This window comes from Choloepus didactylus, chromosome 10, assembly GCF_015220235.1.
Source record: "Choloepus didactylus isolate mChoDid1 chromosome 10, mChoDid1.pri, whole genome shotgun sequence".
NCBI classification, from domain to species: Eukaryota; Metazoa; Chordata; class Mammalia; order Pilosa; family Megalonychidae; genus Choloepus; species Choloepus didactylus.
The window spans coordinates 24,345,897-24,354,448 of NC_051316.1; the positions used below are offsets into that span (position 1 = coordinate 24,345,897).

The 8,552-nt window shown below is 36.9% G+C and overlaps 1 pseudogene; it reads right to left on the reverse strand.

The window, feature by feature from the left end:
* Positions 1-4,924: 4,924 nt before the first annotated feature.
* LOC119505542 lies at positions 4,925-5,564 on the reverse strand (annotated as a pseudogene).
* Positions 5,565-8,552: the final 2,988 nt, after the last annotated feature.

The window sequence follows — 8,552 nt, forward strand, 5'->3', positions numbered from 1 at the left end:
TTTTGTTCATTGTGTTTGCTTGTTTTCCCTTGAAGCTTTGAAGGGAATTGATCTTGGAAGAGAAGCAGAAATTTTGGTTTTGTTTTTTGAAAATCAGAACTATAATGCTTTTTGAAACATTTTTTTCCTCATCTATGTAGAGCCATTAGGAAGAATACCTAAGTCCTAACCTTCAACTGAGGAGATTTTGACTCTTTTGTCTGCCATTGACTGTTTTCTTGAGTTCTCAAAGACCTCCTGTGGCCAGCCATTTGTAAAATGTTGCCTGTTTCTCTCTAATTGCATCTTCTTGTATACTGTTGTCTAGCTATATGCGGTATTTAGAATTCCTTCCTAATTCTTTTTGAGCAGCATTGATATATTTTCTCAGCTCCTCCCTGGTTTTCTTACATGAACTCATCTGACGAGGAAATGCAGCTATTTTGTGCCTCCCTTTATACCTTGACCATCTAACCAGTGTTCTAACTCATCATTCATGGTCTTGGAAATGTGTGGAGAAGACTCACTAGCTACTTGAAACAATTTTTAGGTAGAGTCAGTCTTGTTAGAAGACTCTTGATGTCTCCTTCACTATTTTGAAAGCAGTTTCCTTCCCTGAGGCTCTTGATTTTTTTTAAATTTGATGCTGTTTCAGCTGAAAAATGGGCAAAACTGTTTAAAAAAACGAGTTGAGGGGAGCTACTTAAGAAATTGAAAAGTAATTGCAAACAATATTAAATAACTGTGACTTTCAGTTGTTGTTCTGTGTCACTTGAATTTTTGTGCTCTTTTTCCTTGTGTATGCAGTGGTTCTATTTTTCTCCAATAAAACATTTATTTAAAAAAAGTTTCTGGAGAAGATCTTTAAAATTCAAATATAAGAATGTTATAAAACCGCACAAAAAATTGTATTTCTATACACTGGCAACAAACAATCCAAAAATAAAATTCAGAAAACAAGTCCATTTACAGTAACTTCAAATAGAATAAAAAAATATTCAAATAGGAATAAATATTACGGAGAGGCACAATACTTATACATCTATAACTTCAAACACTGTTTAGAGATATTAAATAAGATCAAAATAAATGGATAGACATTCAATACTCATGGAATGGAAGATTCAATATCGTTAACATGGCAATTACCCCTTAAATTGATAGAAAAATTCAATACAATCCTTAAAAAATCTTACAGGATTTTTACATAGAAATTTACATGGTAGTCCTAAAATTTATTGAAAATGCAAAGAACCCACAAAAGCCTACACAATTTTGAAAAAGAAGATCAAAATTTGAGGGCTTACATAACCTGATTTCAACACTTACTCTAAAGCCAAAATAAAGAGACCAATGGAACAGAATTGAGAATCAATAAATAAATCCTTACATTTTTGGCAATTGAATTTTTGAGATGCTAAGACAATTCAATTTGGGAAAGGATGGTGTTTCTAAAAGATGAGGCTGCAGCAAATAGATGTCTACATCTTTTAAAAAATGAACTTAGATCCTTACCTCATATCATTTACCAATATTAACTCAAGTTGGATCATAGACCTAAATTTAAGAGCTAGAACTATAAAACTTCTAGAAAAAAACAAGAGAACATCTTGCTTAGATTAGGCAAAGATTTATTAGATACCACACAAAAGCATGATCCTTGTAAGAAAACCTCAATTATTTGAACTTCAGCAAAATTTTAAAATTGTGTGCCTCAAAAGATCCATTAAGAAAATGGAAAGAAAAACTGGAAAGCAGGAGAAAGTATTTACACATTAAATATTTGATAAATAATTGGTACCTAGAATATAGAAAGAACACTTAAAACTCAATAATTAGGCAGCAAACAACCCAATAAAAATGGGCAATTGATTTGAATAAAGATTTCACCAGTGAAAATACATGAATGTTCATTGAGTACATGAAGAGATGCTGAACATCATTAGTCATTAAGGAAATGCAAACTAAACCACAATGAGATACCACTATACACCCAATAGAAAGTCTATAAACAAAAAGACTAAGAACATGAAGTCCTGGCAATGATGTGGCTAAACTGGAACTTCCATGCATTGCTGGTGAAAATGCAAAATGGTACAGTCACTTGGTAAAATGGTTTGGCCGTTTCTTAAAAAGTTAAATATATACTGATCATAAGATCTAGTCATTCCACTTAGGTATTTAACCAAAAGAAATGAAGACATATATTCACTCAAAGATATAATACATGCTTTTAGCAGCATTGTTTATAATAATTAAATGCTGGAAACAATCCAAATGTCTATCAACTACTAAATGGATAAACAAAATGCAGAGTATCCATACAGTGGATAGTATTTTACACTTAAAAGACAAGAACTACTGAAAACTGTTACAACATGGATAAATCTCAAAACCATTGTGCTAAGGGAAAGAAGCCAGCCACAAAAGACCACATATTGTATGACTCTGCTTATATGAAATGTCTAGAAAAAGAAATTTACAGAGACAGAAAAACAGATCAGCAGTGGTCAAGGACTGAAAGTAGGATCAAGAATGAACTTCGAACAGGCACCAAGGAACATTTTGGAGGTTATGAAATGTTCTGAAGAAAAATTGCAATGATGATTGCACAACTTTGTAAATTCATTAGAGTCACTAAATTGCATACTCATAATTGGAATTTTATAGAATGTCAATTATGCCTCAATAAAGATGTTAAAATTAATAAGAAAAACTCAGAAACAGACCATGTATGGTTATTGTTTTCTATTTTACTTTCTTTAAAAAGAAATATTTTGCACATTTCACAGATTTTTGGTTGGAAAAATGATTTTTAGTTTATATAGAAGGAAACAGCATTACTCTCTCATAAGGTACTGCAAGGCAGTGGAGTTCTGGCAAGAAGCCCCGTAACTCACGGTTGATTCACCTTTAAACAGAATGACAGCCGAGCCACAGCAAACAACCCTGCACTTCAAGTCTTCATACTTTATCTCCTGCTACCTGTAGTGCCTCAGCACCAATTTGTCTGCCTGGAAAAAGTCTTCCTGTTCTTCACCCTCACTTTTATCCCAGGAAAAGTGCCATTTACCACGTGAAGCCTTCTCTGAGCACATTCCCATCAAACTGAGGAAACCCTCAGTGTTCCCCTTTTCTTCTATTCTGAGCTCACAGAAGCTCTCTCAAACTGTAGTATCGGTAGTCGTGTCCATGGGCTATGAAAAATCTGCAATCCAGACAATACTTTGGATTGCTTTCTCATGGCAGGCAGGAAATACAGTGGAGAACAGGGAGTTAAAGAGAGATCTGAAGACCTGAATTGTATTCTGCAATTAAAACACATTATTTCTTTTCTAGTTTTCTCTTGATTGGTCTGTATTCCATTTTACAAAGATAAAATTTTGTTCTTATTTGGAATTACTAAAAGGTATATAATTTGACTTGCACTCACAACTTCAATTACTCAAACCATTATGCTTACCTTCCCATCTTGTTCTTGGAACTCTGTTGCTTCTTAAAAACCTGGCTGATCCTCTGAATTCCAGCCATGTTTGTTACCCTCTGACAGATGACTGGAGTTGGACGATTACTCAGGAGAGAAGCCTGGAGTCTTAACTCTTGGTAGCAGGGCATTTTTAAAGTTTTATTTATTGCCAGGCTAATGATTCGGCAGCATCTTTCTTATCAAAGCAGACCACAAAATAAATTAAACCCTGCCTGTCTCACACAGTATTTATTGTCTTTATCAGTCATTGGGCACATCAATGACTCAGTGCTGTTAGATGTCCTTTCGTGTATTCACAGATTCCCAAACTGTTCTGAGACTCTTCAACGGCCATTACTTATACTTGCCTTCTTACTTTCCCCCCACCCCAACCCCACTGTACCCTGTTCCAAGCAGAGTACACCACACAGATCAGTGCTGGATAAACATTTTTTATTGACTGACTAATTCTCAAGACTTCCAAAGATATTTGAAAATAGGTAAAAAGATCATCCTGGACTTGGCAAAGTGCTCTAAGAATTAATCTTTTATCTTCACTTTCAGACTCACAATTATAAGATCAAATTCCCATCACGTCAGAAGAGATTTTAAAGTGGAGTAAGTGTAACTGATGCTGACATTGATTAGAGTTTTGGGGATCAGTATTACTAGATAAAGGAAATGGCATGTATCTATTAGAAGCCTATCTTAGCCGACATTTGAATTCTCTTATGCAGCTTGGTATCTTCAAGGTAGGTTGAATTACAAAAAAAAAGGATCATGTCAAGAGAGTCTAAATCTTTTATTCATTTAAGAGCTCAGTGATTTGGGAAGACTTTGAGGCCACCTGCTAATCCTTGGAGCATTGTGGTTTCCCACAGTGGATAAAGAGGGATTTAATAGCCTTTGAATACCCATTAGCCTCAGAAAATCATCTGATACTTCCATTATCAGTTTTGTAGCTTATATAGTGAAATTTATCACATCTAAATCTGCAGTGATAATATTGATCCTTTATGGGTTTAGGTAGGAAAAAAGAGAGACTATTTAAAAAAAATTCAAATGCTGTACAATAGAACTGCCTGGGATGCACCCCTGGGCAACTTAAATCAAAGTTTCTGCAGGTGGCCTCTGGATATTAATTTCTTAAAAGCTACCAGGCCATTGTAACCTGTAGTCAAGTTTAAGAACAAATGCTTAGTAATACAGCCTTCACTGGTAATCTTCCTTGTTTCTAATTATTTCATTTATAATAGTGAAGTGATAAAATCATTAAGATACTGTGAACTTGGTGAAATCTTAAAAATGTAAACTGTTTAAAGATATTATTAAAAGACAAGAATTCTTTATTTGAGGATTTTTTTTTTCCATCCAACAAGAAGCCATAACTTTATTAATGATAGAAACAGTATGAATTTCAAACCAAGCTGCAGGCTACTCTTTTGAAACACCAAATAAAAAGACCTCATTTTCAGATGGTCACATTGTTAATTCCATAATAGCATTTACAATATCATTACTGTCGATCATCAGGGCTCAGACAGCCTTTACTCTCAACACATTTGCTTGTGACATGACCAATTCTATGTCCTTAACTTCCACACCTGCTTCATCAACCTCTTCCTCTTCACTCTCCTCTTGTACAGTTGGAGTCTGTGTTTTCTTGAATGTTCGATACAGCTTCACCTTGTACATCGAATTTCTCAGCAGCTGCTCATTGTGCTTGTTAAGATAAATCCTCAATCTCGGCTTCCCCCAAAACAATGTAGGTATCTGAAGCTGGGCTCTTGTAGATACCTGGCTTTGTCATGACAAAGAGGATATTCTTAGATTTCTGGATAGTGACCCTAGTAACCCCTGTAAACTGTCAAAGACCCAGTCTGGACATAGGCACTTCTTTTCACTTGGACTCTGTTTTGCTTTACTGACTGGTTCTTCGTCAATTTCAGCTGCTGCTGCCAGCTGGGCCTGTTGTGTGGTTGCTTGTGTAGAATCCTGTTCCTCTAGCTCTGGTTACTGATTCATCACTGTCAGATTTTGTTCCAGACCCTGCCTCAGCCTGGGGCTGTGGTAACTCCTGCTCTGTAGCAGGGATGGTTTCTGTGGCTTCACGGGGCATTTTGTGTGGTAAACGTGGAACCAAGATGGCGGCAGGTGTAGTTGAGTTTTAAAGCAAAAAAAAAAAAAAAAAAGAGGATACTCTATACAGCTTTTAAGAGTCATATCTAAAACAAAATGTTGTCAAAAGACTAAACATAAGAAATGGCAACCACAAGAAACTCAGGGCTGATAACCTCAATAACACCAAATTGAAGTAAAAGTTGTGATCAACTGGTCAACTAAAAATGTCATTTCCCATTGAGGAAATAAAAGGAAAGGAAGTTACAAATCATAAAATTTTATTCATGGGCTAATATATGATCCAAGTAAATAAATTTGGAAGGCTACTAGAAAATAAAGAGATACTGACAGAAGCATCATTGCTGAAGAAATGTTGAACCTATTTTGCTTAGTCTTTTGTATATTTATCCCATATTCTGCAAGACAGACAGGACTATTGTGTGAGCTGGGTACATTGCTTATCTTTTGTTAACTCTGTTTTAAAAATCCCTGAAGGTGAAAAAAAACATATACATGAACTAATGTGAGAAATATAAAAAGAGAAAGGACATTGAAATTGTCTCTTTTTTTTTAAGTTAATAGGGTAGCAAGTTTTCAGAAAGACATAGCGAGTATTATATTTTTGAGGTCATTGTCTTCCCTGAGATATCTGTACATGCAGATCTCACTGTTTAAAATGGCTTTAAGCATTGACAAGTCCTCATTGGCTCTTCATTCTTCTTTAGTCTTTATTAATTACTACATGCAATAAATAATTATTTACATTAAGGAAAATGCCCACAGTCATCTTTAATAGGGATTTTTAAAATCTACTGCAATCAGTCTCACTCAAGAAAGCTTCAGAACTTAGACAAGTGATTGATGGAAGCTATAATATCCTCTGCATAATATTTGCACTTGGTGTAATAATCTTGATAAATCCATTTACATAGCTGAAAGGAAAAAGGGTAAATCATTATGGTAATTCTGTTCTATTATTAGAAAGCAATTGCAAACACGCCCCAGAAGGCTCAAATTTACTCTGAGAAAAAAACAAATACTGATATACTTCTTTGGATTACAGAGCATGATAATTTTCTCTTGGAATATGATAAGCTTTCCTTTCTCCAGGGTATTTTCTAATACAGCTTCCTGAAAAAACTGTATCTTGAATACCCAGCAAAAAGTAAGTCATAGAACCTGTCCAAGATTGCATAGGCTACCAAGAAATCTGTCCAGAGCTAGAGCCCATGAGTGCAGAGACAGTGCAATGAAAGAAAAGGCTGAGGCACGGAAAAGTCTTTGGTGTCATGGATGTTAAACAAAAACCTGACCATATGGAGACAGGTAATAATTTTTGCTTCCATCTGTAAGCATTTTGCATTTGTTACTTTGGCCTAAAGAGCTCTGGACAAATTCAGGTGAAAGGTCTGTAGGTAAGGAAGTAGAGGTGGAGGTAGTAGGGGTTCCAGTTTTGCATCCCAAAGCTGCAAGCCTGGAATCCTGTCAACTCTGACCATAAATAAATGTGCCACTCTACCCAAGGTGCATTGCTGGGGAGGCAGATCCTGGGGCGCTCTGAGAAGCATCTGCCTCAGCCAGTTCACGTTGACCCCAAGAGCCCTGTTCTGCTTTGCTAAAGCTGCCAGAACGCGAAATACCAGAAATGGATTGGTTTTTTGAATGGAAATTTATTAGGTTACAAATTTACAGTTTTACAGCCATGAAGATGTCCAAATTAAGGCATTCAGAAAAAGATACCTTGACTCTGAAGAAAGGCCGATGGCATCCCGGGTTCCTCTGTCACATGGGAAGGCATGTGGGCAACATCTGCAGGTCCTTCTATCCAAAATGTCTCTGGGCTTCTGTGTAACCTTGCTTGTTCCTGCTGGGGCATTTCTGTCTCTGAGCTCTCTCCCAAAATGTCTCTGCCTTTTATCCTTTCATAAAGGACTCCAATAAAGATGATTAAGACCCACCTTGAATGGGCAAGATCACATCTCCATGGAAACTACCTAATCAAATGGTCACACCCATGCAAAACAGATCTACCCCCACAAGAACATAATCTTTTATGGGGATGTTCCAGTTTGCTAATGCTGCCAGGATGCAAAATACCAAAAATAGATTGGCTTTTATAAAAGGGGGGTTCATTGGTTAAACAGTTACAGTCTTAAGGCCATCAAGTGTCCAAGATAAGGTATCAACAATTGGGTACCGTCACTGGAGGATGGCCAATGGTGTCCGGAAAACCTCTGTTAGCTGGGAAGGCACATGGCTGGCGTCTGCTCCAAGGTCTGGTTTCAAAGTGGCTTTTTCCCAGGATGTTCCTCTCTAGGCTGCAGCTCCTCTTCAAAATGTCGCTCTCAGTTGCTCTTGGGGCATTTGCCCTCTCTTAGCTTCTCCAGAGCAAGAGTCTGCTTTCAATGGTCATCTTCAAAATGTGTCTCATCTGCAGCTCCTCTCTCAGCTCCTGTGCATTCTTCAAAGTGTCCCTCTTGGCTGTAGCAAGCTTGTTCCTTCTGTCTGAGCTTATATAGTGCTCTAGTAAACTAATCAAGGCCCATGCTGAATGGGTGGGGCCACACCTCCATGGAAATTATCCAATCAGAGTCATCACCTACAGTTGGGTGGTCACATCTCCATGGAAACACCCAAAGAATTACAATCTAATCAACACTAATACATCTGCCCACACGAGATTGCATCAAAGATAATGGCGTTTTTGGGGACATAACACATTCAAACTGTCACAGGAGACATAACAGATTCAAACCAGCACAAGCCCTAAAATGTAGACTGAGTTCCACTGAGTTCTTCATACAACATTAATCTATCCAGCTTATGTGGCAGCTGGTTTTCATGCCAGGAGTTCCAGCCATTTTACAATAAAGGATAAACTGTAGCTACCAGAAAGAAAAGTGTCATCACAGAATTCTCACTTCCCTATGCCTTGGAGGAGCAGAACTTGGAGTATGACAGATTAAAATGGGCAGGGTAAGTTTTT